The sequence below is a fragment of the Neofelis nebulosa genome, chromosome 3, assembly GCF_028018385.1.
Source record: "Neofelis nebulosa isolate mNeoNeb1 chromosome 3, mNeoNeb1.pri, whole genome shotgun sequence".
Taxonomy (NCBI): Eukaryota; Metazoa; Chordata; class Mammalia; order Carnivora; family Felidae; genus Neofelis; species Neofelis nebulosa.
Genome location: NC_080784.1, coordinates 116141382 through 116156416, shown reverse-complemented (window position 1 = coordinate 116156416; position 15035 = coordinate 116141382). Strand labels below are relative to the sequence as shown.

General features: G+C 44.5%; 2 long non-coding RNA genes across 2 annotated transcripts; one reads left to right on the top strand and one right to left on the bottom strand.

Annotated features, from left to right (window-relative positions):
* Window positions 1-10199: 10199 nt before the first annotated feature.
* On the bottom strand, window positions 10200-12869 carry LOC131507214 (uncharacterized). The gene is made up of 3 exons (XR_009259392.1): window positions 12513-12869; window positions 11012-11132; window positions 10200-10645 (listed from the first exon to the last, which is right to left on the bottom strand). It is a non-coding gene; the product is annotated as an uncharacterized LOC131507214 (long non-coding RNA).
* On the top strand, window positions 11117-13781 carry LOC131507215 (uncharacterized). Its single transcript, XR_009259393.1, has 2 exons — window positions 11117-11203; window positions 12272-13781. It is a non-coding gene; the product is annotated as an uncharacterized LOC131507215 (long non-coding RNA).
* Window positions 13782-15035: the final 1254 nt, after the last annotated feature.

The following is a 15035-nucleotide window of genomic DNA, read 5'->3' as shown; positions in this document are numbered from 1 at the left end:
TGCCACCCTGTATTTAAGTTGAAAGGATAATACACAAATGATAAAAAGCTGAGAATATTCTGATTTCATACACTTAAACACAGGTGAGGATATTGTCTGTGCAAAATTATAAATCAGATGAGATTTATAAGATAGTTCACAGGCTCTTATTCATATTTTATTTAAATATCTTAGTCCATCTGGGGTGCCTGGGTGGCTTAGTTGGTTAAGCATCCAACTTCAGCTCAGGTCCTGGTCTTAACGGTTTGTGGTTTGAGCTCTGCATTGGGCTCTGTGCTGATAGCTCAGAGCCTGGAGCCTGCTTCAGAGTCTGTGCCTTTCTCTCTCTCTCTCTCTCTCTCTCTCTCTCTCTCTCTCTGCCCTTTCCTTGCTAGTGCTCTCTCTCTCTCTCAAAAATAAATAAATAAAAATTAAAAAAAAATTTTCAAATCTTAGTCTATGACCATTAGAAACTTTAAATTTGATATGCTAATCAAAATAACTAATACCTTGATTTGAAAACACCAACACTATATATAATGAAAGGTGAGTTCAGAAATGCCATTGTAATGAGTAAATCATATTTATCAAGTGAATGTACAGAAACCGATCATGTAGAAATGGACAAATCTTTCTGATTAAACTAAAAATGGCTCATCCAATGGCTATGCATAAAAACCCAGGATTAACAAATTCCTATGCTAACATTCAGTGTTCTTAGGAAACTTATCAGAAAATTAACCAGGAGTGAGGGAAAAGTAATTTACACTGTAAAATTAAGCCAAACAGTGCTCATAGGATATTTGCACACTCATAGGGTAATGCATAATAACCTCTTTGGTAATGTCAGAGTCACCAATGAAATTCACTTACACTTCTTTTGGTGTAATTTTGGATGGCATTTTGGGGTTATAAGGAAGATGAGACCAGACATGCTGGCCCTCACTCTGTCACCCTCTGCTGCTGCTGCTCCTGAGTATAGGGTTTGTTTAACACACTCTGGAGCCTGTGCTTTCACGTGGGAGGGTTGGCTGGGCACAGTTTCCCCCCCATCCAAGATCTTACCCTGTCTAAACTTCTCCACCAGAAAAATTGGGGAGTTAGGCAGAGGAAGAGAAGAAAGAACGGTATGTTCGTGACATCTCAATTAACAGAGAAAACAGCTGTGCGTTGATCTGAAACAATGTGCCATATGTTACAACCTCCCTTTATTTCTGTCAAATTGCACCATTAAGGAGTATATTCTGCTTAACTGCTCTCTCTCTTTTTATCAAAGGATGTGGGTGTCCTGGAAAGGTGGGAAGAGGAGTCCTCCTTTTCTGGCCATGTCCTTCTCTCAAGTGGGGGGATGCCAGGCTCAAGGGGAGAAAAGAGCTATCATCCCTGGAGGATGCTTCAATTCTGGAAGTGCCCACACCTTGTCGGCTCGGATGCACACCCTTTAGGAGGCGGAGGTGAAGGGGCCCGTGTGAGCCCACCAGACAACATGGCCGTACGCCCAGTTCCACTGCTCTACTCTACCTTTGCCTAAATCCTGCTCCAGGGCTCCTTTGAGGGCCAAAGAAGTGCAAGCCCACCGCGAAGATACGGGATCCCACACGCTTGGCCCTGGCCTTTCCTGGACCGGGCCTGAGTGGGAGCTAGCGCTGTGGAAACATCCAGGCGCCCAGTCATTGCCTGGCCTCTGCCAAGTGTGCCCGGCCCCCAACCTCCTCGCCTCTCACCATCCCTGACTCTCACTGCTCTGTCACCCCTTTGTTCACTTCCTATATTTTCACTCAGATGTGGTTTAGTGTTTTCTTTCCAAGCCATATTTTGCACGGAAGAATGCTTTCAGTGAGCTGAAGCCCTAATTGCCAAATAATGGTTGCCAAAACATGTTATTTGGCTTCAAGCTGGTACAGAGCAAGAGGCGTTTTCTCCTTATGGAAAAAAAAAAAAACCCACCAAAAAATACCCTTCTTCAGCAGCAGCCCAAGGGCCATTCGCAAAGGCACAAACTCCTTGGCCCTTCCTCTAGCGGAAGACGGTGGCTGGGCTCGGGTCGCCGTCTCGCGGCGGGGGGCCTGGCCCCGGGCGGGTGGAAGCCGGGGAGGGGCGGGGCTCCGGGCGGAGGGCTCCAGGCTGAGTGGCGGCCGCCGGCCGGGACTTGCCTCCCACCGCCCCGCCGCACTGGGACGCGCCTGCCAGATAACTGCTAACACAAGCCGCCCAGCGAGCACGGGAATTCCAAATAGAGACAAATCTGGGGCCCCCGGGGGGAAGCTGGATGGAACCGATCAGTACGAGATATATCACTGCTAATTAAGTCCTGATCCCCTGGCTCCACTTGAAACAAACCAGGGAGGGATCAAGTTTTAAGAGCAGGTGCTAACTGGTTGCAAAAGACAAGTCCGTCACCTCAGGAGAAGGTTTTGCAGGTAGCTCCTCGAGGACACAGCGCGGGAGCCCAGGGCTTTGTCGAGAAAATCGGTTACTGGACAGAGCCACGGGCGCCTATTTGTCTTAGGACACCACACCGGGAGCACAGCACGGAAGAACCCTCTCGGCTGTAACAGAGAACTATTTTCCTATCCTCTGTTTCCCCCTTGAAAGCTGATTGACTCTCTCCTCAGATGGACAATGGCCTAATTTACAGGCAAGTAAACACTCTCCTGGAGATGCCAGTAGCAGTTTCTTTTCCGCACGGACAATATGGTATTTGTTGGGGCTCAAATGCCAGTCCAGAGTGGGCCTCACATAACCTCCCACCCTGCTCACTCCTTTCCCAGATTGTTTAAGTAAAACACATTCTGAGCACAAATGTGTAAATAAACTTAATTGCAAATCTTTACGTCAAGAAGGTCTGAGAGTCCTATCAGGATTCTGTGTGTATGAAGAGCGAATAGGTGCTGAGTGTTAAGGATCTTGGATGGACACCTTATCTAACATTCTTCTTCTTCAGAGACCTGCCCATACTCTAGAAGTCTTGGTTTTAAATGCTGGCTAACAGGGACTGGGCACTTCTGTGTGCCAGGGGCTCTGCCAAGTGTCTTATGTGCATCAGCATTATCTTTTCATCTTTACAACCATCCCCTGAAGTAGGTAGGTGTGGCCTGGAGAGGGTAAGTAGCACATCTAGTAAGTGACCAGCCCGAGATTGGAATTCCATCAGAGTCTGTATGTTTAAACACGATGCCATCGTGTGTCCCAGCTTTGGCTCCTGCACAGAAATAGCAAAATGCATTTGCACACTGTAGGTGCCCAACAAATAGAGTCAATGAATGAGTGAACCAAAGTCTCAGGTGATATTAAGGATTAGCCCCAGGTTCACATTAAAACAGTAACCTGGGATGTTGTTCTAATATGTGTCAAGCCTAGCAGCCTGGAGATCTCCTATTTAGGGGACAATATTTGTATTGAATAATAAAAAAAAAATCATTCTGAGGGTCTTCCTTTGATCTGCGTGAAGAATGTTCTTAATCCTGACAGCGTTGGACTACATTTGGCACATTTTGATGAAGCTGCAGGCAAGTTGGCTGAAGTTGCTGGCAGTGACTCCAGGAATCATTATCAACATAATTTCCTTTTTCTTATGACATGTAATCCCTTTCCTAGCCTAACACCCCAATCTTCCGACGACTCTTGATATTGGGAGCCTGCTGCTTTGAGTCATGCATCTAACCTCTGAGCGCAGGCTTTCTCTGGAATGCATTCTGTGTTCATTGCACTATTTATTCGTTTTATAGCAACAGAGCCGGAGTGCTTCTTTGGTGTCTTTCTTTGGATTGTGCACATCAGTCGGCCCCATGCAAAGAGTGGTTTGAATTCTTGTTAGCACCTGAACTGACTTGAAGGATAATTTAGAGTTAAAACGTGGATGTTTATGAGAAACATTGTTCTGTGAATGTGAAAAGAGAAAACGATTTCACATGCTGGTGTTTGGAATTAGTATGAGATGAGAGGGGTTGAGCTCAACAGTAAAAGCACAGAAGTGAAAATGCTAAGAGGAGTTTTAATGGCTGGATTAGCTCTGATGGGGGCAGGAGGGCCGTGGTCTGCTTGCATTTTCCAGCGTTTCCACTGTCCTCTTGCTTCCTCCCTCCGAGTAGCCAGCAGTCCTCGGGTTCCATTTCACTGTTGCCTTTAGGAAGAAAGAGTACTACTGTTGGCCAGTGCGTTTGTTTTGCCAGAAGGTTTAGTTAAAAGAGGTAACACAAGTAGAGTGATTGATTAAGGAAACTCCAGATCTGTAGACTCTCACTCACCTCCCGCCATCATTTTCTGGAACGTGGGTTTGCCAGCACAGCTTGCTTAACTGTCCCGCGACTGCTTTCGTGCTTTCCCTGTGTGGGTTCTTGTCTATGCAAACGGATTTCCCCAACTCTAAGAACTATGACCTTTAAAGTCTGCCCGAGGAATGTAAAAGAACTGCCCATTTCACGAAGCTGATGTAAGATTTGTGTAGAACTTAAGGGAAAAAAAACTGGAGGGGGGGGGTCGCACTGCATTTGTACAAGAGGCCCATTCAACAACACAGGATATGGCGAAAATAAAACAGGATTGGGTGGGATGCATGTTTGGGTTCTCAGGGGGCTGAAATCAAAGAGGTGTGCAAACTCTTCTGCATAAATCCCTGCCATCCGCTTTGATAAAGGAGATTATGGACTTGAAAGGTCGATTATATATTCTTAAGGAGAAATGCCAGGTTCTTGTTAATGTTTGTGCCTGACAGGATCTTAAAATAGACTCGAATGAGCTAATCACATTGATGACCACGTACAGCAGTGGGGTGAGAGCTTAATACAATTTTATTACCTCCTATGGTCAAATATTTGCCTCATGAGACCCACCTACTCCCCCTCCCCCCCCCAGAATAGTCTATTGTAAACAAATGGCTCCCCTTTTACAAGAGCTGAAATCTTTATGATGTTTGGGAACGCTGGAACCAAAGGGTAAACAGCTTATTTGAATCTTGTCTTTCATCCAGGAATGCTCACCAGTTGATTTCCCCCCTTTCTTTATCACTAACTATGCCCAAGGCATGTTCTAGAAAACTAACATTGGCAGGAGTTCTGTTCACGCTTCCCAGTGTTATTCCTGGGAATGACAAATGGTGGGTCTTTGAGAATTTCCCATGTAGTTCAGCAGACAAGTACCCTTCTACCTTCAGCTCCCTTCTTGAAGCTGGAGCATTACTTCAAAGGCTTAAATCTCTGATAGAAAGAGGTAGGAGTCGTTTCTGATCATTTTGCTGCCAGGATTTAAGCCTACAAGATTTAAGCCTGACTGTTTACATGGCTCATGGAGATGAAACGAGTCTCTACCCACAAAGTGCGTTGTTTACCATCAGGTGGACACTAGGTTGATATCATTGCTCTGAATTTGTGCAGGTTGTGGGGCCATGTGACTCATTCAATTTCAGGTATCTTCATTTGACTCTTTTGGCAGAGATATACATATTTAAAGAGTGAGATTTTTAAAAATGGAGAGACCATAGTATATATATATTTTTCCCATTAATACGTGGTTAGATGTGTTTGTGTGCATATTCATGTCAAGGCTCACTTACAGGGTTGCATTTTGGAATTATTTAGGACCACTTAATATCACTCCCATTGTCAAAACTGACTTAGTCTAAGCAGATGAAAACAATTGTGGCCTAAACGGGAATCATCTGTGTTCCAGCTAGCTTTCAGAATTAGGAAGGCCTAGTTGATTCATATGTAACTTCTAAAATTTTGTTTGGCTTGTTAATCATGCTTAAATTCTATCAAAGGAAACATTGCTTTTGCACCATTATAAGCCTCCTTTCAAATTGTTCTCATACTTTTGGAGCCATATTAGTCACCATTGTGCTATACTGACAGTCGGACTTAGAGTCACGTATCGTGGTAGGTCTAAGAAGTAATAGAAGCTGCTTCCTTCACTCAGGACCCTGAATCCACATGAACAAATAAGTAGAGTAAAATGTGGAAAGTACCTTAGAGTATGTATGTATAGGGCTACGTGGGTCACAAAAGAACAGTCAGTGCTAACTGGGCTGGAGATGACCAGGAAGATCCGTAGGAGATGAGTCTTGAGCTGAGCTTTGGGAAGATATGTAGATGTTCACCGGTAAGCAGAGGGAAAGAGCTTTAGAGAGAGAGAGATCTGGATCTAGGCCCTCCATAAAACTCTTTCTCTTACTGGCTGTGTGACTTTGTAAGAGTCACTTCACCATTTTGGCCAAATTTTCTCACCTGTAAACCATAATATCTGCCTTGCAAAATTGCCAGAAAGATTATATGAGAGGTATACGGCAAAGTGCTTTGACAACTGGAAAATAGTCTTCAGATGTAATATATTCTTAGGGCACTGAATGTTTTTCTAACTTTCAAAAGATCTTTGAAGATAACTGTGCTTATATGATGGGGGTGTGTGTGTGTGTGTGTGTGTGTGTGTGTGTGTGTGTTTATATAAAGTGTGACTGAGGCTGTGTTTGTTAAGTTAGGTTAAACTGTTGTCGAAAATAGACCCAAATATGTATTATGGTTTCACACAATAGGAGTTAACTTCACACTCACGTAAGGGTCCAAGGCCAGTGTTCCTGGTCAGCGAGTGGCTTTCCTCCAAAGTGTTTCTGGCTGTGTATCCAAAAAGAAAAGGAAAGAGATTCGGGGTAAATGTCTAGCAGTGTTTATCACTGCGGGTAGATGCCTATGTCTAATATACGTGCACACTTCAAGAAGCATGTGGACGTCTACCCAGAGCAGAAATCAGTACAAACAAGAATAATAAAAGCTCCTCTTTTACAAAAACAGCAATGCGTATTGGGTTTAGGAAAGATGAAAACCAGAGAAAATGGCCCCAGCAGAGAATGTCTTTTCCTATTTCGTATGTCATGGCACTGAATCAGCCGGTGAAAGAGATGGATGCCAAGAGGGAGAGAATGGTAGGTGGGAGGCTTTCCGCAACCTCTTCTTTCCGAGTTTTATCACCATCCTCTCTCCGCTTTCATGTGCCCTCCTAACATCTATTTCTGTTGGTCCATTGCTACTTGGGAAAGTCTCTCCTGTCTCCCCCTCCTTCAGGAGGCCCTGACCACCCAGGGCTTTAATGGCAAGAAAAGATCATGTCTCTTCCTCTCCACATGATGAATATACCAGATGAGCACAATTCCCAGGAATATCAGTTGTTTAAAAGCCTCACTAGATTACTCCATCTAAGACAAAGGAAAGAATGGGTAGAGTTCTTGTATCTGCTTACGTTGTGATACACCTACTACCTTTAGCATGCAGAGATCTCTGAAAGAGACTCCAGATTCTTGTATTGCTCAATGCCTCACCCCATATTGAGAGTGGAAAAGAAGACAAAAGCTACAACTTGCAGAAGGAAGGGGGAAACCCACAAAGAAGCCAACCTGACATTTATCAGTATGAGCTCTTTTGTTTTGGTGACATAACACACCATGTCAGTTCCTGGCACGCTTATTTTCTGGCTTGCCTCGAGTAGCAACAATGCCAGTTACTAGAAATACAGAAGCTATAAATGGCAACTGATAATATTATGCATATTTTTAATGACTTGAAAAAGTGTTTTCGGAAAGCTGCCTTGAAGGCTCTAGTTTCAGTTCTGTAAATCAAGGGGTGATAAGATTAAGCCGTGTAAATCTATGCCTTCTTGGGCTGGGATACCTCCAGCAACTGCCCAAGATTCTGGCTGAGTGCTAGGCAGCCTCTGGCCTTGTCTTTGAAACAGAAATTTGGGGGAAGCCCCAGAGGTGGGGGAAGGGCTGGACTAGTCCCGAACTGCCACCAGGATTCAGTCGCTATGGGTGTTGGCCTCCACAGACTGGATCAGTTTGGAGGCCATTTGGCACTGTGGGCTGGGATGAATTCAGCATTGGAATGTCATTGTTGACCCTGACTATACACGAAGATGAGAATTAACCAAGAGTGCTTGCCTTCAAATATTACATATCAAACCCTGGTCAAAATGTGGCTAATGGTGGCATCAGTGTCTTCATTTATGTTTGATATCTTGGTTTTTCTCCAGAACCCAGAAATATGTATTTCCGTAGTAAACTTTTTGATGTGGAGAACCTTCTCAAAGCATATGAGAGCCCAAATCTCTGTTTTGAGAGTTAGTGGGAAGTATGAAAAAGTTCTGGCCTTGACCAAAGTAGCCTCTTACTGTCTTGAAAGTGAGTCTGTGGCCTAAATGCCACCTTTGATTAAGTTGATACAGTAGGTTGTGTTAGTTAGGGTTTCCAACCAACTGACATTCTTACTCTGCTTCTATGTGACCACCTCTGATAGCATTGATAGGATTTCTTTTTTAAAGGATCGTTAGGATACCACTCCTCAGGGTGCTGGGTGGCCCAGTGGGTTAGGTGTCTGACTTCGGCTCAGGTCATGATCTCATGGTTTGTGAGTTCGAGCTCCACATCAGGCTCACTGCTGTCAGCACTGAGCCCACTTTGGATCCTCTGTCCTCCTCTCTCTCTGCCCTTCCCCCTTTCATGCTAGCTCTCTCTCTCTCTCAAAAATAAATAAAACTTAAAAAAAAAAAAAAGGAAAAAAGGATACCACTCCTCTTTCTTGTCACGGTTCCTACATGTGTTACAAAGGAATAAGCAACTATTTGGATTTGCCATGGTTTGAGATTATCAACTTTTCCATTAATTAGTAGAATGGAGAATCTAGAAATTTCGGACACAAATAAAATTTCCATCTGGGTCAAATTGGTGTGGTTTTTTTTGCATTGTAAATGAGGTAAATTTGAATATCTTGACACTAAATTCCACTAAGATGCTTTGCTGAGACTATAGGAATTTTTGGTTAGAACAAAGTAGAGGATTAAATTACTTATATTAGCTTTGAGAAAATCAGATAAATTTCCTAGTTAGAAACAATACAGGAAAAGCTTAATTTCCATAAAATTTACCCAGAATTGAAAATATTTTAGCATTAAAAAAAATCAAATTTTGTAACCCTTAATGGTCTGTGAGAGGAAAAATCCGGTTGAGGATGTTCAGACCTACGTCCTTTTGCCTTCTGCTACTTGCCTTTTTGACATTTTACTGTTGGGCAACCAAAAGTTGTTGGAATTCACACTCAAGCTATTTTGCTACTTGCTGGCAACTCTGGACAAAGAGTGGGTGGGGGAAACATTGGAAATCAATGATTTAAATACAAATGTTGGATTGAATGGATTTAATTTAATCCTTCCATCCCTGACTTCCAAAATCACATGAGAATCAGCATGGCCAGGAAGCCATCTTGCCTTTAAGGAACACTCAGGCCCGCCTCTTTGTGAACCCATTCCCCAGCATGGTGGCCACACCAGAACCCCACAGGCAGCTCTTGCTGTGGAAATCACTCCCCTCCTCTCCCCCTCTGCCGCTCCCCTGCACCACTACTCTCATCTCCCCAAGTAAATATTAAGTCTCCTGAGGGCAGGACCTGTTTTATATCTGTTTTCTCCTGTAGTATTTATCACAGCCTCCTCGTTTTTATTTAGTCGTTCTAAAAATATCTGCTGGGTGAATAAAAGTAGTTGGAAACTCATGAAATTCTCCTTCACCCCTTGATTTTTATTTTTTACCCCTATTCATACCTTACCATCTGCCCTTTAAAAAAGAGCATACTAATTTTTGTTTTCTTAATTAGTAAAAAGGGGAAAATTTTTTTAAAAATGAAGAGAAGCAATAAAATATCAGGTACAGACTTATGCCCCAATAACCTTCACTGTTATTATTTGGTATATTTCCTAGTAGTGCTTTCTCTATGTGTGTGTGTATATGCGTGCGTGTGTGTGTGTGTGTGTGTGTGTGGTACACACTTGTTTGGGGGGGGGCAGTCTGTTTTATTGCTTTAACAGTTTTCATGTCACTTTTTTCACTTAGTTACAAATTAACATTTTCCCCATGTCTTAAGACATTCTTGGTTATATTATATTCCATCATAAGAATATACCATAATTTATTAATGTTTATTTTTGAGAGAGAGAGAGAGAGAGTTGGGGAGGGATAGAGAGAGAGAGAGAGAGAGACAGAGACAGAGGATCCAAAGCAGGCTCCAGGCTTGCTGACAGCAGGGAGCCCGATGGAGGGCTTGAACTCACAAACTGCGAGATCATGACCTGAGCCAAAGTCGGACACTTAACCCACTGAGCCATGCAGGCTCCCCTATGCCATAATTTATTATTTAGACTCGCTTTCAAGTTGCAGGGTCAACTCAGCCTAACTGAAGCAAAACGAGAAGGAGGAATATTTATTATCAGGTGACATTTAAAACATACCATAAATGAAAATAATCCAAGGTATATAGTCATACATGCTAAAGTCAGGCTGGCTATATGGAGCTGTAAGGAGGGATTATCTCTGGACAATCAGATAAGGGGAATGGTTTTGGATCTGGGCTCCAAGGAGAGGTAAGAATGATAATGACTTACATATTTTAAGTACTGACCGTGTGATACATTATGTTAATAATTTTATATAAATTTTATGTAAACATACATAAAAACATACATTATGTTAAAAAACATACATTATGTTAATAATTTTACATAAATTTTACATCATTTATTCTTCTGAAACTTTGCTCTTTCCACTTAACAATCACAGTGTAATATTTTCCTGGTGTCTTAAGACATTTTCGGTTGTATCGTATTCCCACATTTGAATTCTGTGCATTTCATCCTGTGAAGACATCATAATTTATTCATCATCAGGCTCCTTTTAAGTTGCAGAACCAACTCAACCTCACTGAAGCAAAGCAAATGTATTGCATTTATCATAAAGTATTTTCATTCCCATTTCACAGATGAGAAAGCCGAGGCTCGGAGAGCTTATGTAAACTTGCCCACGTTCTGTCAGGATTTTGACACGCACAAAGGAGTGATTGGGCTAAGCTGGGTGGTGGGGCCAAGGGAGGCAATTTACCAAAATAAATAGCCTTGCCAAAGCATCAATAGCCACATATATCCATATAATGTCATAGTGAGTCTGTTCCTTGGGGTGTATTTCGTTAGGACCTGCCAGATGGAGAAGACAGGAAATGACTACCTTTCACGGTGGCTCTTTCATGTGGTTCCTTAAACAGCCATCTGTGCTACCCATTGCAAGGAACCGAAGATTTCAAGTCACCTCTGGAATCTTCTGTGTGACAGTTCTCCCGTAACGGCCCCTAAGTCAAAGATCAACGGCCACCAGACATTTTAACATAAAACCAAGTTTTAATAAGTGATTTCTGCAAAGGTGGGTAATTTAGGTGACATCAGAGAAAGGGATACACACACACACATAAACATTTTAGCTCAATTCTGTCTTCTAAAATGTGATGCATAATCTATTATAAAAGGAAGAGTGTTGGCCAGACTAACATGCTATCTATGATGAGCCTGTCTTCTCCACTATCTGTCTACCTAGGACAAAAACATCTGTCTAGGACAAATGTGTTTAGGACTTTGCAGAAAGCCCTCGACACCTCTCCTGCCTCATTGTTGCCTCCTTGCATCATAACTCACAGTGCACGTGGGAAAGGTCTAATTTCTTAGTTTCCCTTGGCTCACTTGTTGCATGCGGAGAGCCACCAACTGGAGGCAGCAGCCCCCCGGGCTGCTGGAATGGCCACAGTGGGTCTGCCTTTGAAGTCCTACCCTGCAGTTATATCTCTCATTGCACCAGGCGGGCTGTGAGCAAGCCCGTTGCATGCAGCTGTCACCATTTAAGCCAGCGGGTGTTTGAAGATGTGCCGCCCCCCACCCCTTGTGAGGGAAGCCAGAATAGAACAAAGTGTGGTGTTCCCATGAAATCGTTTGAATGCTTGATAAGAGTGTGAGTCTGCACCTTTTCTCCCTGACGGGGGTAGGTGGGGGGAGGGCGGCTGAGAGGAGACTACATCCTCTCTGCAAACGTGGAACACAGGTAGCTGGAAGTGCCCCATGTGTCGACTATGGGTCCCGATGACAAAACAGTTCGCATCTGGTAGGGATGGTGGTGAGGGCACCGGGAGGAAGAAGGGAGGGGAAGGCGGGTCTCAGCATTTCTGCAGGATTTGTCACAGGGGCCTCTCCCACGCAATGTTTCTCTCCTCTTCCCCTCTGCGTTCAGAGCACAGTTGAGACCCCAAATCCTCACCCTGCTGTTGAACATATGTTCCAAATGAGTGGTGAGATAATGTCGCAGCCGTTGAGGCAATAAGCTTCGGCTGTGGTTTTTTATTTCCTCACCGTGTCTTTATCACTTGACAAGTGCGTTGGTGTGTTTCATCCCTGGAGTGTGAGCTAGGACAAATTTTTGCCACCTCTTTTCCCTCACTCCCAGGTCTCATCCCTCCAAAGAAGAAGACAGTCTTTCAGAAGAAAGTGGCTGGCCGGAAGGGCGCTGCATTTGCCCAGACCTCCCAGACATCTCGCCAACAAAACAAAACAAAACAAAACAAAACAAAACAACGACAACAAAAAACGCTTCCTTCTGGGTTGGTTTCTCTGTCGCTGCAAATACCACACACGGAGAGCTGGCGCTCGGCTTCTGGAGAGCAACCCTGTGTAACAAAACTACTTACGGGATCCAGGCGGGGGCAAGGCTTGGGCGATGAGCTTGACGGTCTGACTCTTGCTTTCACTGACCATCTGTCCCCCTCGGTGAGCCGTCCTTTCTGCCGACTTCACAGAGGAGCCAAGCGACCAACAGCAAATTGCTCATTTTCCAAACAAAAATGCAGACAGTAAGAGAGCCTGTGTAAGCGGGGGTTACAAATTGCTGTCAGGCCTGGGTGGGAAGTTGGGAGTCAGGAGCGAAGACTCAGGTTCTCTGCTGCTGGAAGGAAGGGAGGCGATCTGTAATTGATGCTGGAAGGACAGCAGAGGAATTCCTGGTATGAGAATTGCCAGCCCCTCTCTGCATCTGCCGACACCATGTGGCTGGCCCCTTAGTGGCCTGGGAGATTACAGAAGGGGCTGGAAAGCTTGCTGTCTTTGTGAAGGGTAAACATCTTCCTTCTGCCACCAAAGTGGTAGCAATTGTGGCTCCGGGATGGGAGGTTTCAAAACAAAAGTAGGCCAGTGCTGTTGGCCTTGCATGGCCTCCAAGAAGATACCGTCAGCTCTCATCAGACACCAATTTTCTAGTTTGTGGATTACCCAGACTTTCATTCTTCCCTTCTTCTTTGGCAGAATCAATCAAACAGAATTAGAACCGGACAATTTTTCTATTTGTAAACACTTTATAGAGAAGGTTTGGTTGTGGTAATGATTCAGGCCACTTACCAAAATTGAGTTTTCAGAGTGTGGGTGCCTGTGAGTAGCTTTGCCCTTTTGAAGGGAAGTCTGAGGGGGATGGAAAGCCTTGACCAACCAGGTCCCAGGTCTCCCCACTCCTTTCAGCTTTAGTCACGGTGAGGCCAGGAGGAGGATTAGGCCTGTTCCTATTTTAGCATTTTTGGTCCCGAGGGGGATCGTGGGTCCTCTCTCAAAGCTCTGGGCAGCATGATGGACTGGTGGGATGCTCTTGGTGAAATAACCTTTAGAGTTAAGAGGTAGGTTGAGGATTAGGACCCCCCAGGGTATATGACCATCTGAATGTGTTGACTCCATTTTTTATACAAGGGATTGACGAGGCTGCCAGGCTGTTTCTCAGGAGAAATGCCCCCACAGACTATGTGTCATCCTGGAGCCCCATACCCTATTGACATGGTGAAGTGAATTCAGAAGGGGACTGTGGGCTTCAGTGGGCTCCGTGCTCTAATCTCTCCCTCCCACGCTTCAGCTCCATGGGCCACGGCAGCGCTGGGCCAGGAGAGTTTGGAGGGAAATAAACCTGCATTTGAATTCTAGACTTGCCACTTGATGGGTGTTGTTTATCTTTCCTGAGACGCAGTTGCCTGGTCTGTAAAATTGTGACAGTCACGTCTATCACAGAGAGCTGGTGCGTAAGACAAATTAGACAAAGCTTGTAAGGTATCTAGCACCACGCTGGGTATATGATAAGCATCCAACAAGTGTAATCTCCTCCTTTTTATTCCTTATTCCCCCATGCCCAAGACCAATTAAGAAAAGGCGCTGACACATGTTTCAGTTATTTGAGACATAAACCTAAAGTTCAAGATGAACTGGAAGACCAGTTTGAGAGGAAAAGAACGGGTGCCATGCCTAAAGCCACCCAATTATGTCCTGGGCCTGACACCCAGCGTGTGTGCATGTGAAACAGGGGCTGAGCAAGTGACTGCGCGGTGGCCTCGCTAACAGGTGGTTTTCATGGGGGATGCTCAGCTGCACAACCTGATGACTCAGTATTGGAGAATGTGACGTTCAGGGCACGCTCTCCAGTCCACTGGGAAGAGGGTGGATTTGGAAATGGGGACAGCCAGAAACTCACTGGGGAAATGGGGTATGAAGGAGGACTCATTCATAGGAGAAAAGGGGCAGGGACCTAACTATTGGGGAATTTGAAATCCCCCGAGCGGAGCAATTCTGACCCTGTGAATGACCAGGACTTGCGAATTAATCCTCCCCCCACCATACACACGCAACTATGAAATGAGGGAGATATGGCTAACTATAACATGTAGAAAAAGAATTGGGGATTTTATCTGACTCAGTACAGGTGAACAGTGTAATGTGGCTAGGATCCAAGGTAGCATTAACGTTAATAGACGATCCTGTCTAGATCTAGAAAGAGGGAGAATAGCGCTTCTAGTCCTGCCTCCCTGGGGTGCGTGGAGACAACCGGGCATGTCAATAGGTGAGCAATAAGGGTGATGAGGGGACAGGAAAGAGAGCCATCTAAAAAATTGTTGGAGGAAGTAGGGAGGCTTCAAAGGGAAAAAAAGTGCATGATGACTAAAAAGAGTGCATGATAACTATATCCTCAAATATTTGAAAGACTGTCTCAGTCAGGGCTGGTGGTTGCTAACAACAGAAAATGCCTCTGGCTGTCTTAGTCAAAAAAAGGAATTTGTTGGAAGGTTACTGGGTGACCTGTAGGATCATCAGAAGACCGGAAAGCCTGGTGGGGAAAACACTCAGGAACCAAGTGAGGCTGGCAGCAGAGGACTGAGCCGCGGTCACACTGTCAGAGCCATCTAGCT